A 26,967-nucleotide genomic window follows, 5' to 3' on the forward strand; every position below is an offset into this window, starting at 1 on the left:
GTCACATGATACAATATCCCCTAATCAGGGCAGTGTTTCATTAGGATTGCCATCGCTTGGTGAATGCCGGTATCAAAAGTCCCATACTTTCCCAGACAGACTTATCGGAGGCTGTTCTCTGCATACCGAATTTTTAGTAGCACTAATATTCCAGTTTAAAGGGAGTCTCCTTGCATGTCTCTGACTATGATTTATTGTTTATGATACTGATGATTGAAGTGGTTCATTAATTTGAACTTGAATCAGATAATACACATATTTTCCCCCTCTGAGAATATAAATTTCATCATTTAAGACATTGTGAAATAAATTCATTACCACACACACACACGTGTGTCCTGAGAAACTCCCTCCTCTTCACCTTTGGGTTCATGGAGCGAAGACCATGGTTGACCCTGGTGGCTGCAGCTTGGAAAGGCTTCCCAAGGCCCCTGGGCATTAGAATAGAGCTGCGTGTTAGCAGGTAACCTTCCAAAGGCAATCAGCTTTACCTGGCTGGAAGAGAAGTTGAAGTTTGGATGGGGTGGCTTATTTTTCGGAGGGTCGTGACCCAGCCTCTATTCCCAGGAGCAAATGGTTTGAGGTTTCAGGGAGATGCCTGCCTGCTCTGATGCCAGGAGCTGGACAGGCTGAGAGAGTGAGGCCACGAACCCATTTTTGCTGGCTTAGGTTGGGGGTTGGAATGGAGCCCCAGGAGGGTTAGTAAGGGATGGCTGAGCAATAAGAAATGAAGCCCTGAACCTGTGAGAGGGAATGGGGTCTGGGCACACCGGCCCCCTCTGTGTGATATGAAATGAGCCTCTGAATGTGGCATATTCAGCAGGCCTCCTCCAGGTTCAGGACCTAAGCAACTCCATTGACCCTGTGCTTGGATGCCTGAGGTTGGCCGGCTCCCCCGAGGGCTTTCTATGCAGTTCCCCATCCTGCCTCCCTCCTCCCCGGGGAGCCACGGCTGCAGCCCAGGGGCAAGATTCGCTGACACTCACCCACCCTCCCCTGAATCTTCACTCTCTTCTCTCCCTTTCATTGTTCTATGGGTAGTTTCTCAGGCTCTTACTCATCTGTGTAAGTTCTCTGCTTTAAATCCCCTCTTTAAAATCATCAGATATGTTTTTATTTTCCAGGTTGAGCCCTGAAAGGGATAGAGAAGCAGTCAAACAGACACGGTGCTTGTGGTTGTGGTGTTTGTATCCTTGCGGAGGGGGAGGGAGGCACAGAATACAAACACGTACACACAGTATACCGAGAGGCAGTAATAACGCGATGCAGGCTGCCAGCAGAAACCGCCACGCTGTGGGCAGGGCAGTCACGGAAGACCTCTTGGATGAGAGGCATCTGAGCTGCAGCAAGTGAAGGAGTGAAGGTGGCCGAAGAGGGTGGGCAGAGGCCCTGAGGCTAGAGCATCCTGGCACGTTGGGGAACAGCAAGAAATCAGGTGGCAGAAGTCGAGTGAGCGGGAGGGGTAGAAGTGGGAGATGCATACAGAAAAGTAGTGGGGGGGCACGTCATTTAGGGCCTTACTGACCACTGTGAGGACTTCTGCTTTTACTCTGAGTGACAAAGAAAGCCATAGGAGGATTTTGAGTGCAGAAGTGATATGATCTGACTTATTTTTAAAAAAATATTGACGTATAGTTAATTTACAATGTTGTGTTCGTTTCACGTGTACACCAAATTGATTCAGTTATACCTACTAATACATACATATTAGATTCTTTTTCAGATTCTTTTGCATTATAGGTTATTATTAGATACTGAGTATAGTTTCCTGTGGTATACAGTAGGTCCTTGTGGTTTACCTATTTTGTATAGAGTAGTGTGAATATGTTAATCACATACTCCTAATTCACAGCCCCTCCTGCTCCCCCGCCACTCCACTCTTCAATTTGGTAACCATAAGTTTATTTTCTACATGATCTGACTTCTACCTGAAAAGGATCATTTTGGCTGCTGAGTGGAGAATAGGCTGTAGAAGCAGAGAGATCCATTCATCAACCATGATTGATTGCTTTGTGTTACAGAAAACCCAAGATAGGCTTATTTTTATATTAAAAAAATCCAGAGGCACACAGTTTATGGCTAGTAGGGTAGCACAAAGTGATTAAGGACTCAATCTTCTTCTATATTTTTGCTTCACTGTCTTGAGTGCCTGGCTTCCACCCTCCATGGACACTTCATGTTTTATGATGAACGCTGAAGCTGCAGCCGTGGAGCGCTCTGAAGGCAACAGGAGGAGTGAGGATGAGGAAGGGCTAGCTCGTTCTCCTTCCGTAAGTCTTCCCAGCAGTCTGTGCGGCACCTCTGATTATGAGGGCAGAACTGAGCCACGTGGCCACACCTAGCTTCCAGGGCAGCTGGGAAATAGTTCCCCTGTTGCATGTATTGTCCAGGTTTTTGTCACCAAGGAAGAAGGGGAAGATGACATTGGGTGGTCATTAGTCTCCTCCACCACACAATTAAAAAGATGTTGCAATAATCCAGGGGAGAGAGGATGTTGGCTTGTACTGGTGGTATTGGAGGAAATGGTTGGTGGTGGTCAGATTCTATAGTGTTTTCTTGGTAAATCTGACAGAATTTGCCAGAAAATTATTAGCTGTCACTCACACAAGAGAGCAGTCTTGGATGATGCCAGTTTTGAGCAGCTATAAGAATGGGAATTTCTATGGACTGAATTGAGGAAGACCTCTGAGGGAACCCAGTTGGTGAGGAAGGCTTTGGAAATCATGAGTGCTGTCCTGGCCACTTTATGTTTGAGAGGCTCATTAGACATTCTGATGGAGCTTTCAGGCAGGCAGTTTGATACATAAGGCTGGAGTTCAGAGACTATTTCTGGGCTGGCTAATATTTAAGGCTAAGAGATTGGATGAGATCATCTTAAACATGCGTAGAGAGAGAGAGCGAAGAGGGTGAGATCAGAAAGATGGGAGGAATCGACAAAGGAGACAGGGCAACCTTGTCCAGTGAGGAGGCAGGAGAACCAAGAATGAGGTGGCCCGGAAGCCTCGGAGACACAGTGTCTCAAGGAGGCTGTGATGATGAGCTGTGTCATATGCTTTGATGGGTCAAGGAAGACAAAGTGCGGTTTAATCAATCAAAAGGCAACTTACGATCTTGACAAGAGCCTTTCAGAGTATTTTTAGGGGCCTAGTGTGAGCTTTGGAGAAGGAAATGGCAACCCACTCCAGGGTTCTTGCCTGGAGAATCCCAGGGACGGGGCAGCCTGGTGGGCTGCCGTCTATGGGATCACACAGAGTCAGACACGAATGAAGTGACTTAGCAGTAGCAGTGTGAGCTTAGAGGCGAATGAGGGACAGTACTATGGAGCAGACATTCTGAAAGTTCCTTCCACTACAAAAAACACAGAATCTGCATGCTGCTGCTGCTGCTGCTGCTAAGTCGCTTCAGTTGTGTCCGACTCTGTGCGACCCCATAGATGGCAGCCCACCAGGCTCCCCTGTCCCTGGGATTCCCCAGGCAAGAACATTGGAGTGGGTTGCCATTTCCTTCTCCAATGCGTGAAAGTGAAAAGTGAAAGTGAAGTTGCTCAGTCGTGTCTGACTCTTAGTGACCTCATGAACCAGGCTCCTCTGTCCATGGGATTTTCCAGGCAAGAGTACTGGAGTAGGTTGCCATTGCCTTCTCCGAAAACCTACATAGATCAGCTTTTTTTTTTTTTTTAACTGCATTACTGAGTTTGCAAGAAGTCAAAGAGCTCTTCAAAAGGAAAAAAATCCTTAAAAAACCATGAGTTAAGACCAGACTGATGATCAGTAAGCTGCTCTTACTTGGCAAGGAGATTCAGGAGAATCTGAAGGCTCAAAATTCTTGGTCTTAACTATGTCTACCCAATACCCTCACAGCAAGATCCTATTTCTGACTTCTGTGTAAGAGACTAGAGGGTGGAACTCTCAGTTAGTGTTGCAACTTTGAAAGCTTTCCAATCAGACCCTTCCTGCGGTCCTCAGATCAATTTTCTCTGTGACTCCAGGGAATGGGTGTCTGTGCTCAGTCACTAAGTCATGCTCAACTCTGAGACCCCATGGACTGTAGCCTACCAGGCTTCTCTGTCCATGGGACTCTCCAGGCAAGAATACTGGAATAGGTAGCCATTTCCTTCTCTAGAGGATCTTTCTGTCCCAGGGATCGAACCTGTGTCTCCTGCTTGGCAGGGGGATTCTTTATCACTGAACCAACTTGGAAGCCCTCAGGGAATGGGAGACTCCCTCAAAGTTGGCATGAAGGCTCCTTCTCTGTAAAAACACCAAATGGTGGCTGATACTGGTGCTGAGGGAGGGCCCAGAGGCCCCTAGGGCCCTGGAAAGGGAGACCTCAGTGGCTTCGGTGGAGTCTTTGGCTGCGGTATCTGAGACAGGGATTGGACCGGGGTCGAGGCTGTGGAACCTGAGGCTGTGGTCTTGCCTAGGCAAGACCAAGGACGAGTGGTTCCCCATTGCCAAACTGGGCTGCCTGGTCAGGGATGTGAAGATCAAGTCCCTGGAGGAGATATATCTCTTCTCTCTGCCCATCAAAGCATCTGAGATCATTGACTTTTTCCTGGGAGCATCCCTCAAGGATGAGATTTGAAGATTATGCCTGTGCAAAAGCAAATGCTTTTGCCCTCCAGGGGACCAGGTTCAAGGCATTTGTTTCCATTGGGGATTGCAGTGGTCACGTTGGTTTGGGTGTCAAGTGCTCTAAGATGGTAGCCACTGCCATTCGTGGGGCCATCATTCTTGCAAGCTCTCCATCATCCCTGTGCTGTGAGGCTACTGGGGGAATAAGATCTGCAAGTCCCACATTGGCCAGGTGACTGGCCACTATGGCTCTGTGCTGGTGCCCTCAGGGGCACTGGCATCATCTCAGCCCCTGTGCCCAAGAAGATCCTTGGTGATGGCCAGAACTGACCACTGCTGCACCTCTGCCAGGGAATGCCCTGTTACCCTGGGCAACTTCTCCAAGGCCACTTTTGATGCCATTTCTAAGACGGACAGTTATCTCACCCCTGATCTCTTGAAAGATATGGTGTTCATCGAGTCTGCATATCAGGAACTCACTGACCATCTTACCAAGAACCCCCAGGGTTTCCCTGCAGAGGACCCAGGCTCCAGCTATAGCCATCACATGGTTTTATATGAGAAAAATGCAGCGAATGGAGCTCATTAAAAATTAAGTTGCTGTGAAGAACTGCACCACTCCACCTGTCTGTCTCTGTCTCCCAACTCTTGCCCCAGGGTTCGAACCCCTGTTTCCTGTGTCTGCCTGCACTGCAGGAGGCGTCTTTACTGCTGAGCCACCAGGGAAGCCCCTCCTACACTCCCTTAAGTATCAGTCCTAACAGTGCAAGAAGAAACCAGGCGACTGTGATATTTATAAAACACCACCGTTGTTATGACGACTAAGTGCCAAAGCCACAGGATTCCCCGATGCCTTCTTGTTCCCCACTTGCCCTTTGTCCCATGTTACCTCTCATGATAATCTGAGTAATGTGAAGCAGTGAGTGAAAAACAGGGATTATGTCTCAGTTCCTCACAGCAAAGAAAGCCATCCTGCCTTCCGTGAAGAAAACCACCAGCCCTGAGTGACTTTACCAGGCTGGATGCATAAGAGTAAAACATAGACAGATGGCAGTTGGAATTCAGTGGGTGAAATAATCATGCAATAAAGGATATAAAATATCATTTATATAAGTAAAATTAACTTTTCATCTAGAAGAAAGTTGTTTCTAACCTTGTTTATGTATAAAATATATTCCACATAACCTGAAAATCTAAAACCAAAAAGAAACAAAAAGGTTAAATGAACATTTGGGAGATTAGGAACATATCTTGAGGGTAGAAAAAAACCTTCTTACATAGGAATCAAAACAAGATAAACTAAAAAAGAAAACAAGCATTGATGATTATATACAAATTTAAAAGATACTACAGATGTCAGCAGCAGATGGCAAGAGTGAACATCAATATTTTAGGAATCGGTGAACTAAAATGGACCGGAATGGGTGAATTTAATTCAGATGACCATTATCTGCTACTTTGGACAAGAATCCCTTAGAAGAAATGGAGTACCTCTCATAGTCAACAAGAGTCCTAAATGCAGTACTTGGGTGCAGTCTCAAAAATGACAGAATTATCTCTGTTTGTTTCCAAGGCAAATCATTCAATACCACAGTAATCTAAGTCTATGCCCCAACCACTAATGTGAAGAAGCTGAAGTTGAATGGTTCTATGATGATCTACAAGACCTTCTAGAATCAACACCAAAAAAAGTGTCCTTTTCATCACAGGGGACTTGAATGCAAAAGTGGGAAGTCAAGAGATACCTGGAGTAACAGGCAAGTTTGGTCTTGGAGTACAAAATGATACAGGGCAAAGGCTAACAGAGTTTTGCCAAGAGAACACACTGGTCATAGCAAACACCCTCTTCCAACAACACGAGAGAAGACTCTACACATGAACATCACCAGACGGTCAATACAGAAATCAGATTGATTATATTCTTTGCAGCCAAAGATGGAGAAGCTCTATACAGTCACCAAAAACAAGACCGGGAGCTGTGGCTCAGATCATGAACTCCTTATTGCCAAATTCAGACTTAAATTGAAGAAAGTTTGGAAAATCACTAGACCATTCACATATGACCTAAATCAAATCCCTAGAAAGTGATAAATAGATTCAAGGGATTAGATCTGTTAGGGTGCCTGAAGAACTATGGACAGAGGTTCATAACACTGTACAGGAGGCAGTGATCAAGACCATCCCTAAGAAAAAGAAATGCAAAAAAGGTAAAATGATTATCCAAGCTGCTAAGTTGCTTCAGTCGTGTCCAACTCTGTGCAACCCCAGAGACAGCAGCCCACCAGGCTCCCCCGTCCCTGGGATTCTCCAGGCAAGAACACTGGAGTGGAGGCCCTACAAATAGCTGAGAAAAGAAGAGAAGCAAAAGGCAAAGGAGAAAAGGAAAGATATACCCATCTGAATGCAGAGTTCCAAAGAATAGCAAGGAGAGATAAGAAAGCCTTCCTCAGTGATCAATGCAAAGAAATAGAGGAAAACAACAGAATGGGAAAGACTAGAGATCTCTTCAAGAAAATTAGAGATACCAAGGGAACATTTCTTTCAAAAATGGGCACAATTAAGGACAGAAGTGGTATGGACCTAACAGAAGCAGAAGATATTAAGAAGAGGTGGCAAGAATACACAAAAGAACTATACAAAAAAGATCCTCATGACCCAGATAACCACAATGATGTGACCACTCACCTAGAGCCAGACATCCTGGAGTCCAAAGTCAAGTGGGCCTGAGGAAGCATCACTATGAACAAAGCTAGTGGAGGTGAGGAAATTCCAGCTGATCTACTTCAAATCCTAAAAGATGATGCTGTGAAAGTGCTGCATTCAATATGGCAGCAAATTTGGAAAACTCAGCAGTGTCCACAGGACTGGAAAAGGTCAATTTTCATTCCAATCCCAAAGGAAGGCAATGCCAAAGAATATGCAAACTACTGCACAATTGCACTCATCTCTAGCACTCACACTAGCAAAGTAATACTTAAAATTCTCCAAGCAAGGTTTCAACAGTACATGAACTGAGAACTTCCAGATGTTCAAGCTGGACTTAGAAAAGGCAGAGGAACCAGAGATCAAATTGCCAACATCTGCTGGATCATAGAAAAAGCAAGAGAATTCCAGAAAACATCTACTTCTGCTTCCTTGACTACACGAAAGCCTTTGACTGCATGGATCACAACAAACTGTGGAAAATTCTGAAAGAGATGGGAATACCAGACCACCTGAGCTGCCTCCTGAGAAATCTGTATGCGGGTCAAGAAGCAACAGTTAGAACTGGACATGGAACAACAGACGGGTTCCAAATTGGAAAAGGAGTATGTCAATATCGTCACCCTGCTTATTTGACTCATATGCAGAGTGCATCATGCAAAATGCCGGGCTAGATGAAGCACAAGCTGGAATCAAGATTGCCAGGAGAAATATCAATAACCTCAGGTATGCAGATGACACCCCACTTATGACAGAAAGTGAAGAGGAACTAAAGGCCTCTTGATGAAAGTGAAAGAGGAGAGTGAAAAAGCTGCCTTAAAACTCAACATTCAGAAAACTTAGATCATGGCATCTGGTCCTATCACTTCATGGCAAATAGATGGTGAAACAACGGAAACAGTGACAGACTGTACTTTCTTGGGCTCCAAAATCACTGAAAATGGTGACTGTAGCCATGAAATTAAAAGACACTTGCTCCTTGGAAGAAAAGCTGTGACAAACCGAGACAGCATATTAAAAAGCAGAGACATTACTTTGCCAGCAAAGGTCCATCTAGTCAAAGCTATGGTTTTTCCAGCAGTCATGTATGGATGTGAGAGTTGGACCATAAAGAAAGCTGAGCACCGAAGAATTGATGCTTTTGAACTGTGGTGTTGGAGAAGACCCTTGAGAGTCCCTTGGACTGCAAGGAGATCCAACCAGTCCATCCTACAGGAAATCAGTCCTGAATATTCATCGGAAGGACTGACGCTGAAGCTGAGCTCCAGTACTTTGGCCACCTGATGTGAAGAACTGACTCACTGGAAAAGACCCTGGTGCTGGGAAAGATTGAAGGTGGGAGGAGAAGGGGATGACAGAGGATGAGATGGTTGGATGGCATCACCAACTCAATGGACATGAGTTTGAGCAAGCTCCGGGAGTTGGTGATGAACAGGGAAGCCTGGTGTGCTGCAGTACATGGGTTGCAAAGAGTTGGATTTGACTGAGTGACTGAACAAACTGAACTGAGGACAATTAACATCATAAACAGCAAGGCTAAGAAGAATTGATGAGATAACTAGATAGGAAGGAAATAGAGAAAAATGAAAAAAATTATTAATTACTCTCAGAAAAGGTTGAGATGATATCATATTCACAAATCAACCATAGACAAAGAAGTTCTTATAAATTAAGAAGTCACTTACCAAAAGAAAGTTCCAAATACTGTTAGACATTGCTGTAAACAAACAACTGACTGGGAAATCAAGGTATGATCCCATAGCATAGACCAAAACGACAAGGAGATAGAAATTATGAGATGAAGATAAGAGATATGAAGGATAGGTCCAAGAGATCACATACGTATTTAAGAGGTGGTGAAAAGAATAAGTCAGAATATGAAGAGGAGGAGGCAGTAATGAAGGAGGAGTAGAAAAACTTCAGAAGAGAAGATACATTTATTTTGTTTTAGCTAATTTTATTTTAATCTTTTAAAATTTATTTATTTTAATTGGAGGCTAATTACTTTACAATATTGTAGTGGTTTTTGCCATACATTTACATGAATCAGCCATGGGTTTACATGTGTTCCCCATTCTGAACCCCCTCCCACCTCCCTCCTGAGAAGATACATTTAATACTCTAAAATTTTTTTAAACTGAAATGTAGTTGATTTTTAATGTTTTAGTAGTTTCTGGATACAGCAAAGTGATTCAGTTATACATACATATACGCTTAGTTGCTCAGTCATGTCCAACTCTTTGAGACCCCATGGACTGTAGCCCACCAGGCTCCTCTGTCCATGGGATTCTCCAGGCAAGAATTCTGGAGTGGGTTTTGCCATTTCCTTCTCCAGACATACATAAATATATGTGAAAGAAAGTGAAAGTGTTAGTTACTCAGTAGTGTCCGACTCTTTGTGACCCATTGCTCCTCTGTCCATGGAGTTCTCCAGGCAAGAAATCTGGAGTGGGTAGCCATGCTCTTCTCCAAGGGATCTTCCTGATCTGGGGACTGCACCTGGGTCCCCTGCACTGCAGGCAGATTCTTTACCATCTGAGCCACCAGGGAAGCCCTATATATATATAAATATAAATACTCTTTTTACTTTACATTCTCTTCCATTATAGGTTATTACAAGGTATTGAGTATAGTTCCCTGTGCTATATAGTAGGTCCTTGGTGGCTACTTAATACTTTTAATTGAAACCTCCTACTGAAGGTAGGAATAATAGAGATTTATTTCTGAATTCTGAATTTTAGGGCTAATGATAATAATTTACAAGTTTTCAGAAAAAAATTCCATGTAAAGGAAAGCCAACTGGAATGGCATAAGATTTATTGTCTACAAGATTAATTGCCCATGGACAAGAAAGCAGAGGCTACTTGATTTTGAGGAGAAAGAACTGAGAAATTGAATTTCTATAGTTAAACAATATCATACAGAAATTAGGTAAAAATAACAGGGTCACTCATATACCATTTCTGAAAAATTTACTCTCAACAGGTGAAAAAATCCTAGAAACAAGATAATGTAGTTGTGTATTCATAGTTGGTAAGCACGGAAGCTATTATAACTTTTGGTTAAATTTAATAATTATTATTGTTAAGTGTGGAGTCTTATCTACTGGACAACCAGGGAAGTCTGAGAGACATTGTTTTTGTCCTTCCCCCTTTTTCCTTCCTGTTTCAGGGGATGTGGGCATAATGGTAGGAGCTCCAGCAGCCACTTTATGATGTTGAGACTGGAAATTGCACTCGGTTAATAGTGGAACAGAAAGCGAGTGGGAACCTATGTTCCTGAGATAGTGGAGTCTCCATCGCAGTTTGGGACTGCCTCCCTCCAGACTTCTTTTACATGTAAGAATGTGTGTTCTTAAGCTTATTTTAGAGTTTCCGCTTTATGCAGTAGAATCAAATACTAATTATATAGAGATCCTTGAAACCACTAGAAGAAAAATAGAGCAACCTAAAACTCAACTTGTCAATGTCAGCCTGGGGGAAAAATAAAAAAATACAAAAAACAAGGGGAAAATGCTATAAGAATAGACAGCAGAGTCAAAAAGTAAAATAAAGTTGTATGTTTTCTATGAGAGAGGCACCGTAAATAAATGGACACAAGGGTAAACAATAAATGGAGGCTAAATACATGTGAGGAAAATGTTAACCCAAAGGAAAAAAGATTAGTCATGTAAGTATCAGAAAAAGTTGAATCGAGGCCAAGATCATTAAGTGGAAAAAAGAATGCCTTTTATGTAGAAAATAAAGGTACCATTCACCAAGAAGCTAGAATAGTTGTGAGCCTTCATATATCAATACTACTTTGCACCGAGACAAGTAAAACAAAATCTGTCAAAAATATAAGGAAAAAACACAACCATAATAGTAGGAGACATTTAAAATGCCTCTCTCAAATAAATCTCAACAACACAGATTTGAGAACTAGGACAAAGAAGCTTTATTATGGCTTTGCTCACAATGATCAAAGAATGACTATTATTTTCAGTTCCCATGGGGCCTTAAATATAGGACATTGATCAATATTAAGCTCTCAAGAAAATCTCAATAAATCCCTAAGGTTGAAAATGCACAAGACCCATTTTCTAAAATAATACATATTAAGTAGAATTAAATTGCAATCATTAAAAAAAAACTATTTGGAAATTAAAAAATTAATTTATTTATTTTAATTGAAGGCTAATTACTTTACAATATGGTAGTGGTTTTGCCATACATTGACATCAATCCGCCACGGGTGTACATGTGTTCCCCATCCTGAACCCCCCTCCTACCTCCCTCCCCATCCCATCCCTCAGGGTCATCCCAGTGCACCAGCCCCGAGCACCCTGTCTCATGCATCGAACCTGGACTGGCGGTCTGTTTCACATATGATCATATACATATTTCAGTGCTATTCTCTCAAATCATCCCACCCTTGCCTTCTCCCACAGAGTCCAAAAGACTATTCTTTACATCTGTGTCTCTTTTGCTGTCTCGCATATAGGGTCATCGTTACCATCTTTCTAAATTCCATATATATGCGTTAGTATACTGTATTGGTGTTTTACTTTCTGGCTTACTTCACTCTGTATAATAGGCTCCAGTTTCATCCACCTCATTAGAACTGATTCAAATGCATTCTTTTTAATAGCTGATTAATATTCCATTGTGTATATGGACCACAGCTTTCTATCCACTCATCTGCTGATGGACATCTAGGTTGCTTCCATGTCCTGGCTATTGTAAACAGTGCTGCGATGAACATTGGGGTACACGTGTCTTTCAATTCTGGTTTCCTTGGTGTGTATGCCCAGCAGTGGGATTGCTGGGTCATATGGCAGTTCTGTTTCCAGTTTTTTAAGGAATCTCCACACGGTTCTCCATAGTGGCTGTACTCATTTGCATTCCTACCAACAGTGTAAGAGGGTTCCCTTTTCTCCGCATCCTCTCCAGCATTTATTGTTGTAGATTTTTTGATAGCAGCCATTCTGACTAGCATGAGATGGTACCTCATTGTAGTTTTGATTTGCATGGAAATATTTTTTTTTAAAGCAGTTTTCTAAATATCAGTATTTCTTGGTCAAAAAGAAAGCTAGGCATTCAACTACAGGCTCTTTGAAAACTGACAACAGGAGCAATTCCCATCTAACGCATGAGTCCATGTGGTTCTCAGAGAATTCTTCACTCCTGGCAACTCTTATTGCAAAATGAGATGTATGGAAAGTAAAGGAACAAAACATCTAACTTTAGAGACTAAACTGTAAAAGCCAAACAAACCAAAAGAGAGTAGGAGGGAATTAGTAGATAGGAACGTGGAAGTCATCCAAATAGAAAACCACAAACAGAACACGAGGCTCTCAGGACCCCCTCTTCCCTGGGAGGTACCAGAGGCGCAGCCCACTCTGCTGTACTGGCAGCCGCCCCCCAGACTTGGGAGCTCGAGCCCACAGACATGCTGGTTCCGAGTCAGCACTGCAGTTTCCAGACCCTATGGCTACCCCTCCTCAATGCTTCATCCATTCACCTCCCCGCAATGCATCTTTCTTTTAAGATTTTGGTTCCTGGATCAGTGTAACTTCCTATCCCACATCCTACTAACATCCCAGACAATTTGCATTTTCCTGGAGTCGCCCAGTTCTTTGACCCCCTCATTTCTAATGTTTCATCTCAACTGCTTTGGCCACATGCATGCACGCGTGCTAAGTCATTTCAGTTGTGTCCAACTCCTTACGACCCTATGGACTGTAACCTGCCAGGCTCCTCCATCACACTCATGAAATATTATTCTGATTTATTTGTGAAAAGTGATTAACTGACTTTCTTCACTTAACCAACATTCTCTTGGACTTGACCACAACAATGTTGCTGGCTGATGTGCTGCAAACTAAAATTTTAAGTCCTAAAGAGTCAATAGGGTCCTGGAGGAGTCTTCAAACTTTGGAGAGTGTGGGAATAATCTGGGAAAGCTTCATGGAGGAAGAGGCCTGAGGAATGGTTGGTCTGGAGCTTGTCAGCAGAGAAGGAGAGGTGGAGTGAGGTGGCAATGTCCCAGGGAGCCCTGAGAGGAGAAAGAGTGGAGCAAACTTGTCAAGGGGCCAGGATACCATGGTGGTCCCCGTAGGATGGTAGAAGACTTAAGTGTTGGGGGAAAAGCCCGGATGAAGCAACTTCTTTGATACCTTTTGTGATTCCTGGAACTCTAGATGGCAACCGAGGCCAGAAATCCTCCAATCTGGCTATGTACCCTGGATCCTTCCTGCTTCTGCCCTTCTCCAAGCAGCATCCCACCTCCAGTTCTGAAAAAGTAAATTAACAAAGAAAGGGATCAACTCCATAACAGAGAGAGGCACAGTTAGAGGGAAAGGGTCTCAGGAGAGTTAGCCCATCCACACCCTGCTCAGGTAGAAAGAGACCATGGCTATCACTCCTGCCCTTGGGTTCTCAGGGGGTCCTGGGCCTTGTCTACAAGGGACAGAGAAGGAAGCCCTTCCTGAAACTCCATTCAGTCCTCTCCTGTCTTGAGACCCTCCCTGTGCCAGCTTCAGGATAAGAGGCGGCAGTGAGGAAATAGAGAGACACTAGAAGTCAGGGCACCCACTCAGGTCAGCACTCCAGGCTTTTCATAACCTGATTCAATTTCCACCTTTGGGATCATGAAGTGGACATGTCCAGTTATTTCTGGACATTTCAAGGATGTTCCTAGCTCCTGGTCCTTACTTATTCTATCCGCTCTCCCTGAAATGCTCTTTCCTCTTTCTTCTGTTACCAAAACACCACCCATTCTCAAGGTTCTGCATAAAGGCTATCTCCTCTGTGGCTTCCCCAAGTTTCCCAGGCTCAGAGCTAATTATTCTGTCTTGGCGCTCTTGTCTCTCCTCAGTCAGCTCTGTAGTTAGACCGTGTGCGCACGCGCGCACGTGTGTGTATAAGAGACAGAGGGAGAGAGAAAGAGAGATGATCGAGTATTAGGGAAGGTTAAGGGGAAATGGAGACATGAGTTGAAGGGTGTAGGTTTTCTTCAAGTCAGCACTGGCTGAGACTGGGTGTGGCAGCCAGAATAATGCTCCCTTTCTTCCCAGATATCCACATCTTGATCTGGAAACTGTGGGTGTATTACATTACCTGGTAAAGAGTAAGAATTAAGGTTGCAGCTGGAATTCAGTTTGCTAACCAACTGACATTGAGATGGGAGATCATCCCGGATTACCTGGGTGGGTCCAATCATTAGGGTCCTTAAAAATGAAACAAGAAGGCAGAAGGGTCAGAGGAGGAGATGTGAAGCAGAGGTTGGACTGATGTGATTGCTGGCTTTGCTGAAAGAAGGTGGGCCATGAGCCAAGGAATGTGGACAGCCTCTTGAAGTCAGAAAAGACTAGGAAACGGATTCTCTCATAGCCTCCAGAAGGAATACAGCCCTGCTGATGCCTTGAATTGAGCCCTATTTCAGACAGCAGATCTCCAGGACTATAAGATTTGTGTGGTGGTGAGCCACTAAATTTGCAGTGATTTGTTATAGCAGCAATAGGAATGTACACCACACGATGGCAAATATCTTTGGCAGGCCACTGTGTCCAGCTGCCTCTCTCTGGGGAGAATGTCCTTCTAGTGAAAAACTCTAGGTGGTTCTGAGTTTTGAGCTAATCGGGGAGGACACCTCTGTTACAACCCCTCCTGCCACTGAGGTGGGTGGTGGTGAAGATGGTGGGGAAGGGGTACATGTGAACTGGGCTTGAGTGTAGCCTCCATGGATAGGATCAGGGAGGTTGATTAGGGCTCATGCATGAGGACAGAGTACCACCATATGCCTGGTTCCACTTTCCCTGGGTGCCCTTCTTCATGTAGCTCAAAGCCACAGGGTGACCCAGGAAGAAACAGTCCTCCTCTTCAAAGCTCAAACTCCTCATTGCAAATAGAGAGATTGAATCAGATTTCTCTCAGACCACTGGCTGCTCAGAGCCTGGCCTTGACCCTCATTCAGTATCCCCTTCTGGTCCACCCCCTGCTCTGCATTCTCTTGCTGTAGACACACTGCCTTGCAGAGGTCCCTAAACAGGTGTATGCCCTGCAGATAGCTTTCCTCAAGTTACTGGCTCCTCATTTGCCTGGGGAAAATCCCTCTTAGATAATAATCTCCAAAAACTCTGTGTTTTTTTCCGTATTCTCTGGTCCCCAAACCTGATACTTCCGGTGCACAAGTTGCTTCTTGCTGGAGTGAAAGGAAGTGTGAGGGAGACCTTTACTGGTTTCATGGCTGATTTTTCCTGTAAATTGTTGGCCATAGCGCACATACAGCAGCAGAGGGCGCTGTTAGCTAGATTTTCATGTGTGAAATTCAGGGATGCTGAGGATTTTATTTTAATAATTTTGTTATAGGTCTTTAAACTGATGGCAGTTAAACTAGTTTGTGAAACATTTCAAATAAATGTACAAAAATAGAATAATATGGTGAACACGTGTTAGTGAAAGTCGCTCAGTTGTGTCCAACTCTTTGTGACCCCGTGGAGTCCAGGCCAGAATAATGGAATGTGTAGCCTTTCCCTTCTCCCACATTGCAGGCAGATTCTTTACCAGCTGAGCCACAAGGGAAGCCCAAGAATACTAAGGTGGGTAGCCTATCCCTTCTCCAGAGGATCTTCCCCACTCAGGAATAGAACTGGTGTCTCCTGCATTGCAGGTGGATTCTTTACCAACTGAGCTATCAGGGAAGACCCAACAAAGAGTAACAGTACATGAATTCAATAATAATAAAATGCCAAAAATGGTAAAGTATCAATTGAACTTTGACTCTTCTTCCTTTCCATCAGGGACTAGCCAGTTTCATTAATTGCTTATCCCTCTCTTTTAGGATATTAACTTTTTTGTTACATAAAATGTTTCCATTAGTATTCTAAAGTCTGGCTTTACAGATTTTAAATTTTATGTAAGTGGTCTCACACTTTTGTCTCCTTCTGAAACTAGCTTCCTTTTCGGTCTGCGTTATATCTTTGAGACTTAATTCTGGTGATAAGTGTACTCTAGTTCATTTATTTAAACCTCTGTCCTGGATCTTATTGTATGAACATAACCAATTTATTCTTATTCCCCTGTTGATGGATGTTTGGTTTTCCATTTCTTTCTCGTATTAGCCTTCCTACAAGGATATTTTTGTTCCTTTGTGTCGTGTCTTTTTCTGTCCATGGGTTAGAGTTGTCAGTTGTGTGATATAAGCATCTTCAACTTTTACTGTTGTTGTTTAGCTGTTAAGTCATACCCAACTCTTTTGCAACACCATGGACTGTAGCCCGCCAGGCTACAGAGGTCCATGGGATTTCCCAGGCAAGAAATACTGGAGAGGGTTACTTTTCCTTCTCCAGGGGATCTTTTCGACCCAGGGATTGGCCCCACATCTCCTGCATTGTAGGCAAATTCCTTATTGCTGTGTCACCAGGGAAACCTTTATCTTTAATACAGTTTGTCAAACTGTTCTCAAAAATGGTTCAACCAAATGCTCTACACTGGGGATACACATGAAACATTTGTTCCCATTGTTCCAACACTCAGTGTTAGCAGACTCTAAAAATTTTACAAATATAATGGATATGAAATTAGTTTCTACAAATACAAAAATCAAAAAGAGACTAGAATTTGTAAAAAACAACAACAACAACATATAAACATATGTATGCAGATCAGTTTCCAGTTTCTATTTCAATAAATGTTTTATAGTATTTGTATACCGATGTACATGTATATAACATACAAATAAATGAATATACATTTTAAAAAGTAGTTTCTCATTATTTCTTTTCTTTTTTCTTTTTCCAGCTACACCAAGTGGCATATGTGACCAGTTTCCTGATCAGGGATCAACACCCCCTGCTTTGGAAGCACAGAGTCTTAACCACTGGACCACCAGGGAAGACTGTTATTTAAGTTTGTGTTTCTCTATCAGTGAAGATGAAGTTTTTTCGTATGTCTATTGGTTTTAGTGTTGCTTTTGTGAATTTTTTTAAAAAATCAATTTTTTTTTACTGTTGTAAAAACACTTAACACAAGATCTACCCTCTTAACAAGTTTGAAAGTGTCCAAAAAGTATTGTTGACCAAAGGCATAATGTCATAGAGTAAATTCTAGAATTCATCAATTTATATCTACTCTTTTTAGGGCTTCCCAGATGGCACTAGTGGTAATAAAGAACCCATCTGGCAATGAAGGAGATGTTGAGTTGCAGGTTTGATCGCTGGGACTGGAAGATCCCCTGGTGAAAATCATGTCAACCCACTTCAGTATTCTTGCCTGGAGAATCCCACAGACAGAGGAGCCCCGCGGGCAAGCTACAGTCCACATATCTACTACTTATTTACACTTTTTAGGCCTCTGTTCAAAGTTCACACAATAGTGTAAAGCAATTATCTGCCAATTAGAAATAAAATAAAGCAAAGAAAAAAACAAGTTCACTTTCCCAGACTCTCGCAGCTAAAGTTACCACCCCGACTTCCATCAATCTTCATCTATTACCCTGTTTTCATTTCTTTTCTTTTCTAAATTGAATTTAAAATTTTTAAGTTTAAAATTTTTAAAAATTATGTCAGCTTTATTGAAGTATAATTGACAAATGAAAGTTATATATATTGAACTTGTAAAGCAATGTTTTGATACACATATATATTGTGAATGGGCTTCCCAGGTGTCATTGTGCTAAAGAATCTGCCTGCCAATGATGGAGACAGAGGTTCCATTCCTGGGTTGGGAAGATCCCCTGGAGTAGGAAATGGCAACCCACTCCAGTATTCTTGTCTGGAAAATTCCATGGATGGAGAAATCTGACAGGCGATAGTCCATAGGATCTCACAGTCGGACACGACTGAGCACGCACATGTGTAACGGTCACCACAGTCGAGTTAATTAAAGCACATCTATCACCTTATGTAGTTACCCTCACTTATTCTTTATGTGTGTGTGTGGTGAGAACTGCTCTCTTAGCAGAGTTCAAGTTTATAATACAGCACTACTTACTTGGCCATCATGCTGTACATTAGGCCCGCCAGGATTTGTTCATCTTATGAGGGAAAATCTGTGTGCTTTGACCATCATCTCCCCATTTCCCCACCCCCAGCCCCTGACAACCATCATTGTCCTCTTTGCTTTTATGAGTTCACCTTTTTAAGGTTCCACATATGATTGATACCATACAGTATCTGTCTTTCTGTGTCTGGCTTATTTCACGTAGCATAATGTCCTCCAGATTCATCCATGTTGTTTTAAATGGCAAGGTTTTCTTCTTCGTCATGGCTGAAGATGAAGACGTGACAATAATGAAGAAGACAAGCCTCATCACAAGCATTTCTTTTTATCAGGAGGCGTAGGAGATCTTCTCCAAAAACCCTATCTAAGGTTTTTTTTTCAACTGCTGTTGGCCACCCACTCCTAACTGAAGTAAGGAAGTTATCATCTGCCTTTGCATCCTGGATAGGGCCCCATGGGCCGGCAGCAAGGAATATGGGAAGTGGCAGGTGAAGACATGGGTTATCAGCTGAGTCAGGAACTAAGTGTCCACCACATATATCAGTGGAAGGTTGAAGAATCTAATAAAAAATTGTGTTAACCATATAATAAAAAATACACAAAAGAATTCAAATGACCAAGTAACCTTGAGAAATGTTTAACTTTGCTTGTGAGTAAAAAAATGCAAATTAAAACAAAGAAACACTACCTTTTGCTTATCTGACTGGCAAAGGTGGAAAGCAAAAATGAGAATCAGGTATGGAGGGGGTTTGCAGAAATTGGGAACATTTACTCCATGCCAAACAATTGTAATTTTGCCAGTGTGTCTGAAAATTTTTTTTTAAAGATGTGTATTTTTTTATCCCAGCAATTTTACATTTAGGATTTTTTCCTGAGTAAATAGACAAGCAAGATACAATTTATTGCTTCTCTTTGTTGTGGAATATTCCATAAAGGGTACACCCTGCAACTTATACATTTCTCTAGAGATGAACACCCAGTTTGGTTCCAGCTTTTTGCTCTCACAAACATTATTGCTGTAAATAGCCTCAGGCATGTCTGCCTGAATGTGTGTGTGGTTGGACTGTTGAGCCATTGGATACATACATATTTAATATCACCTAGGACTGTCTGATTCCTCCTGGCATGGGAGAACCAGTTTACGCTCCCCACGAACACTTGATGAAAATTCCCTTTATCAACACAGAATATACCAATATTTATTTTTATCTGTTTTTCTAATTTTTTGCCACATTAATGGTGGTAAAGTAGCAGTTAGTTGCTTAATTTGCATATTTCTGATTGTTGATACATTTAGAATATCTTCATATAGTATAGTTCAGCTATTTGCATTTCCTTTTCTGCTTTATATTCTTTGCCTATTTTTTGGTTATTTTTCTTGTTTTACTGATACCATAAAAATCAGCTAGCATTCTTGATTGGTTTGTATGTGTTGGGAAAATATTTTTCTAAATAATTTAATCCTCACACTAACCTTATGAGGTAAGTACTCTTATTATCTTCATATTACTGGTGAAGAAAGTGAGACCAGCAGGTTAAATAAGATTATGTGTTTAGTAACTTGTGTAAAAATTATAATTTCTTTCTGCCCCTTTGAGGTGTGACACTCCTTGCCAGGTTTACAATCTGTGCCTGTCTTTCTCAAAGACCTGGGAGCCACCCCTCTGAAGTGCAGTCATTAAGATAGCACTGGGCCTTCTCTGGCGGTCCAGTGGGTAAGACCCCCGCCAACGTGGGGGTGTGGTAGTGGTGGTGGTGTGGGTTCCATCCCACATGCTGCGTGGCACAGCCAAAAAACCTTTTTTTTAAAAAAACAAGGAAGATAGATCCATCTCGCCTGTCTCTAGGAGGGTGAGAGTCTCACCTTGGTGAGAATCTTCTCCAAGTCATGAAACTACCTCTTGTCATGAAGGTATGAGAATGCTTACTTTTCCTTTGGGTACAATCAATTAGCAAACACTCTCTCACTCCAGCTCTTAAAAACTCGCCAGCCTTTTGTCTTAGTAGATTTGAGCTCAGACTGAGTTCTGGCCTCTCTCCTCTATTGCAATAGCCTAGAATGAAGTCCTTCTTGCCTATTTAACTTTGCCCAGTGTGATTTTTTTCAATTGCTTACTTTTTAAAAGAAAAATGACAGGTATATAAAAATTGTACAGTAGTCCATTTGTGTGCAGCTTAGCGTACATGTAAGTGAACATGTGCATAAAGACAAATATGAAATATGGTTATATAAATAAACATAATGGCAATCTTGAAGTGGTGGAATTGGATTTCTTCCCTACTCTTGCTTACACTGCTTGGAATTTTCAAATGAACATCCATTATTTATGTTGCCTTGAAAATGGGTCAAATAAATAATACTGTTGTTTTATAGGTCCAGGTTCTAACTAATTAAGAGAGACAGAACAAGGTTAGATGTATGGAGAGAAAATTATTACCTTTGCTATTGATAAAACTGATATGGGATAAGTGACATTATATAGGCATATTTTCATCACCAGGATTAGACAGATTTATACCCAGTCCCAGGCAGCACTGAACACTCATGGTTCTCCTGTTTGGGCAATATCTCCACAAAATTTGGGACACGAAGGGGCAGAGTTTATTGTGTATTGAGAGAAAGGATTTAGTTTCAGCATCCATGTTATACTTGTCAAAGTCACCAAGCCCAGGGGAGTGAGGGAGAGTGCTGTGAGAGGCCAAGGGTACCAAACGAGCAGAATTTTATCCGACCAAGCAGAAAGAACAAAATCAGAAAAGAAGCAATCCTCCATGTGCTAGGAGTTTCCAGTATCCATTCCTTTCTTCTTTATCAGTATCAGAACTCCTAAATTTAGCTGAGTCCATGACCACCCAGAAGAAAAACGACATTTCTCAACCTCTCATGCAGACACGTATGACCATGTGGTTAACAGGGTCCATGCAAGGTAAGCCGAGAACGTATCATGCAACTTACAAAAAGTTTCCTTAAAAGAGAGGGCATGCCTTTCTTCTCTCTTTTCTTTCCTTCCTGTTGCTTGTTATGTGGGCCTGATAACTGAGGGTGTTATAGCCATCTTGGACCATGAGGTGAAGAACGCATGGCGACAATTATAGAGCAACGAGATTGAAGAAGCCTGGATCCCTTATGATCATGGACTGGTCATGGCAACTGCAGTCTTTCTGAGAGAGAGAGAGAGGAATCGAGGAAAAGAGAGGAGAGAGGCAAGTTGAGCATGTTTAAGCCACTGCTTCTTTGTTTATGTCTTTATCTGTTTATTTCCTGCTAGACCCAATCCTCACTAATTTATACTATGGAACTAGGAAATGGGAAGATGCATCAGACAGAAAGTAAACACATGACATTGGCTTGGGAACTGACTAGCGGACAGCAAGGATCCAGCATTTGCAGGGTGAAAGCGAGATGACTTCTTTCATTCAGTGGTAACACATTTGAAAGCAGGAAACTGCCAGAGTTGGAAAGCTAACTGCCTGCCAGCTGAGGGTGTGTGCTCTTAGTGGAGATGACGGGAAATTGCAGTATTAGTGCAGGTTGGCTGCTTCCTGCCGCTTTCATCTAAGTTCTGGGAGAGAGAGAGGAATTCAGGCTAGAGCTTGTCCGTCTGCAAGCAGAGATAGGAGGAAGTACAGCGCTCTGGGAGATGCTCTCTGCCCGAGGCCTCTAATTTAAATTGACTGAAAAGTCTGGAATTTGGAGTCTTGACATTTGGAAAAGATAATCACTATAATATCCAGAAATGAAGCAGTTATATCAGTGGCTGTGAAGGAACAGCCGAAACAGTAGATAAACTGTGGCTCCAAGCCTTTTATAGCATCCTCTAGGAAGAGTTTTCTGTCAGACAGTGGGATCTGTCTGCAATAGCAAAGGATGCTGCCTTTGTGAGATAATTATTTTTTTTGTTCTGAGCAGTTCTAGATAGCTGCCATTAACTTGATGGAGAGGACAGAGGCCAGCTGGTACAAACCAGAGTCTTCAGATTTAAAAACCCTTCAATTGTGGGTTATTTGCATGAGGGATATGTGGAATTTACTGGATACAAATAGATCAGATTTCTACTAAGTTTTTAAGGAATTACATGGACGGTGGAGCCTGGTAGGGTGCAGTCCATGGAGTCGCTAGGAGTCGGACACAACTGAGAGACTTCACCTTCGTTTTTCACTTTCATGCATCGGAGAAGGAAATGGCAACCCACTCCAGTGTTCTTTCCTGGAGAATCCCAGGGATGGAGGAGCCTGGTGGGCTGCCGTCTATGGGGTCACACAGAGTCGGACATGACTGAAGTGACTTAGCAGCAGCAGCAGCAGTGATAAAGAAACCATGAGCCTGACTGTAAAAGCCCACGATTTTTCCACCTGTGAAACCTACAAACAGTGGAAAGTTGAAACGTGGCTCCTAAGAAGGCCATCCTTTCTAAAGTTTCTAGAGTTGGTTTTGGCTACAGAAGACGATGAGTGAGGAAGGACAGACTGGAGAGGGCAAGGAAAAGGTGTTTACTCCCCTAGACTAGAACCAGGGAAGCTGGTCAGAATAAGGACTTGGTCTATTATCAAAGAACAACGGGATTCATTGTTATGGGCTAATGACTGCTGTGTAGTTTCCCTGCTCCTCTTCACCAAATTGTAGATTTAATCTGCGTCTTACTCCTTCATTGCATCTTGGGTGTGTTCCAAGTAGATGAGATCTTGTAGCTTATAGGTCACCAGCTCATAAAGAACAATATCTAGGCCCGACGGAGAAAGAGTTCATCACCTAGAGACTTTGATCCCTGACTCTGATCTGGAGGCTGTGCCTGGCTGTGTCCAGAGACTTTGTCCTTTTTTGAGGAGTGTGTGTGTGTGGGTCCTTTAGGGACAGGGAGGATGTACATAGATAGATGGTGGGTGGCCAAAAAGATAGATGGGGGTAAAGACTGCAAGTTAGTCCCTAATGTCCATTCTTCCTTGCTTCCTCAGTCACAGAAACTTCATCTGGAGACTTGGCTGCTGGACCTATAGATGACTTTCCAACTGCCACTGAAGCTGTTATGGCCACGGGGCTGTGTTCTGGCCAGGAGAGCATGTACAATGAAAGAGGCTGGTGCACCTGCCTGAGCATCATCCTTAGAGGGAAGAATGCGTACGCCCTTCTTTGTTTTTCCTTCTTATTGGCCAGGATGAAAGCAGGAGAGCTGGAAGTGGAAGAGGTATCTTCAACCAGAAGGCAACGTAGAATCCAATTCTTGGGATGGTAAAGTAACAGGGTAGAAGGCAACTGGGTTACTGGTAACTGTGGAGCCAAGGACAGTCATAGTTCGCCTATGCTTATGTGGAAGAAAAAAATATATATTTTTGGATCTAACCTTGACATTCCCCCAAATTTATACAATCATAAAAATCTACTGCAGCATTTACTTTTATTTTAAAATTTTAATTTATTTTGCATTTTATTGGAGTATAACTGGTTTACAATGTTGTGTTAATTTCAGATGTACAGCAAAGGGATTGAATTACATATATACATACATCTATCTTTTTTCACTGAAGAATTGATGCTTTTGAACTGTGGTGTTGGAGAAGACTCTTGAGAGTCCCTTGGACTGCAAGGAGATCCAACCAGTCCATTCTAAAGGAGATCAGTCCTGGGTGTTCATTGGAAGGACTGATGCTAAAGCTGAAACTCCAATACTTTGGCCACCTCATGTGAAGAGTTGACTCATCAGAAAAGACCCTGATGCTGGAGGGATTGGGGGCAGGAGAAGGGGATGATAGAGGATGAGATGACTGGATGGCATCACCAACTTGATGCACATGAGTTTGGGTGAACTCCAAAAGTTAGTGATGATCAGGGAGGCCTGGCATGCTGCGATTCATGGGGTAACAAAGAGTCAGACACGACTGAGAGACTGAACTGAACTGATCTTTTTTCAAATTCTTTTCCCACTTAGGTTATTACAGAATATTGAGTAACAAACAACAATAACTTTCAAAAGAATCCAGCTGAAGAGAAGGTGGTATAGAGAGGTGAAAGTCAGATTTCTGAATAATGGTTTGTCTTCAGTTTGACTATCAAGAGGCCTAACAAACAAACCAACCTGTGTTTTTCCCCCTCAGAAATCATCTTATTTGAGTAAAAGCACTTGATATATTGCTTGGGATTTGGGGGTGGAGCTGCTTTGCAACTTGACTGGCAATTACACAGCAGGCCGGTGTGACCGATACTATCTTGATTTGTCTCCAACGATGTACATTTTCTCTAGCATATGATACCTGTCATAAGCAAGCCTTTTTTTTCCTTCAACATCAGGCATCCATTGCATTTATAAGCAGGCAAAAGAGGTTAACTGTTTTCTGGCAGTACATAAATAATGTAAATGCTACATAAATGCCACAGAAAGGTCAAGTATGTTGAACAAGTTGCAGTTATTAGCTCAGTTATGACACTATGTAACAACAGATATAATAATAACAATTTTGATTATAGATGTGTCTAAATTCTACATATATTAAACTCCTCTATATACAATGCATTATTCAAATGGAATTATTATATCACATTGAAAAGTCTAATACTAAAAAGTACTATTTGAAGTATGGGAAATATCATAAGCATTTCACATATATATGAAAATAAAACCCTTTTGCTTTAAATTAAATCTGCCTCCTATGGGTGGGTATTTGGACTTCCCTGGTGGCTTGGCAGTTAAGAATCTGCCTGCCAATGCAGGAGATGCAGGAGACTCTGGTTTGATCCCTGGATCGGGAAGAGCCCTTGGAGTAGGATATGGCAACCCACTCCAGCGTTCTTGACTGGGAAATCCCATGGACAGAGGAGCCTGGCGGGCTACAGTCCATGGGGTCGCAAAGAGTTGGGCATGACTGAGACTAAACTCCACACCACATGTGTGGTATTTAAAGAGGTTGAAAGTTGAGCGCCTCAGATGCAAGCCCTGATGGGGGAGAACCCAGAGCCCTCTCACACACAGGGGACTCAGAGGAAGGCCCAGAGCTTGTGGGATGCAGCTGGGAGGAAGCTCTCTGGTTCTATGCTCTCATTTAACACAAGAGGTGACTGCAGACTGAAGGGGAAGTTATGCTTTTTGGATTATACTCTGTGCTTTCTTCTTCCTCCACTAGGCGTGAGAATCCTTACTGTGACTGGCAAGTCTCAGGATTAGTGTTATGGCAGAATGTGCCCTTTGTATTACTCTTCACTGAGTTTGGTGGATTTACTAGAGAGAGCCTGTGAATGGAAGAGATGGAAAAGGAGAGGAGAGGTAATGAGGGGAGAGAAGATGCTAGGGTTACCCTTTACTGAGAGTAATCTGATAAGACAATTCCTTTCTTCCTTCTTTCCTTCCTTCCATCAAACCATACCTTGAAAAATGTTATACAGGACTTCCCTGGTGGCTCAGTAGATAGAACTCTGTCTGCCAATGCAAGGGACACAGGTTCGATCCCATGTCCGAGAAGATTCTGAATGCCACGGGGCAACTAAGCCTGTGTGTCACAACTACTGAGCCCACACACCTAGAACCTGTGCTCTGCAACAAGAGAAGCCACCCCAATGAGAAGCCCACACACCGCCATGAAGAGTAGCTCCTGCTTACTGTAACTAGAGAAAGCTCGTGCCTAGCTGAAGATCCAGTCTGGCCAAATAAACAGACAAAGTTAAACAAACAAGAAACATGACTGTTACACAAAACAGTATGAGAATATGTAAAGGATTTACTTAATTCATCCATGAGGGAAACAGCAAGATAGGAGGGACTAGTGTATTTGTTAAATTAAAGAAATGAAATGGAAGAATAAGATTGCAAAATTAGATACAAAACTAGTTAACGTCCAGGATTAGACCTTTGGGATTATCTTTTCTACGGGACAGAAAATCATTTACAATTCACTATCTTCTCCAAACACAGAGTCTGGGCCTTACTCAATAATAAACAGTAAGTCATATGACTGTATTTCCCAGATAATTGGATGATCCTTAAGTGGGCTTGTTAGACAGTGTCTTGGGTGAACTTGAAAGGGTACTCAGTGATTTTTTTTTTTTTGGTCTTTCCAAATTTTGTATACTTTTTCTTAATTCTTCCTTTCTAATTTCCAAACATCTTTAATTTCTTCTTTACCTGTGGTCCTTTATAAAACCATTAGGAACCCTGTTCTGTGCTCTGGGGTCCAATGATGAAAAAGACTTGTACAGAGTTCTAACATTTCTTTCTCCGGGTGCTCTCTTCACTGGGACGATGACAGGTCTACATCCCACCCGATCTGCTGTCAGAAGTGAGGACAGTCTATATAGTCTGCCTGATTCTCAGTGTAGCCTTCACCTTTCATCTGATACAGACACCCTGACAGCTCTTGGTAAGCCTAGGGTGGGCTGTCACCTGATGGACGGTTCTGTGAAGAGGGAGCAGGCATGTTATCTGCTGCTCATGAAACTGACCCACAACAAGCAAGTGGGGTTCATGGGTTTCATGTCAATGTATCCAGCCATTTACCATGTTATTCACCACCACCCCCACATTTGTGAGGCATTTCAAAATCCAGATACCCAGTATGATGTTCATCATTCACTCTTCTGTCCTTTACCATTCCCACCTCCTTAGAGTCAATCCTGGCTCTTTTAAGAGCAAATAATAGCTGTTATTCCATTTTGTTTGAACATAATTACATGCCAAAGAAATTCTAAAGTATCTCCTATGACAGACAGAAAAACAGTGAAAGTG

General features: G+C 42.5%; 1 pseudogene; it reads left to right on the plus strand.

The window, feature by feature from the left end:
* Positions 1-4,265: 4,265 nt before the first annotated feature.
* LOC102397492 lies at positions 4,266-5,170 on the plus strand (annotated as a pseudogene).
* The last annotated feature ends 21,797 nt before the right edge of the window (positions 5,171-26,967 follow it).

This window comes from Bubalus bubalis, chromosome 4 (assembly GCF_019923935.1).
Source record: "Bubalus bubalis isolate 160015118507 breed Murrah chromosome 4, NDDB_SH_1, whole genome shotgun sequence".
NCBI lineage: Eukaryota > Metazoa > Chordata > Mammalia > Artiodactyla > Bovidae > Bubalus > Bubalus bubalis.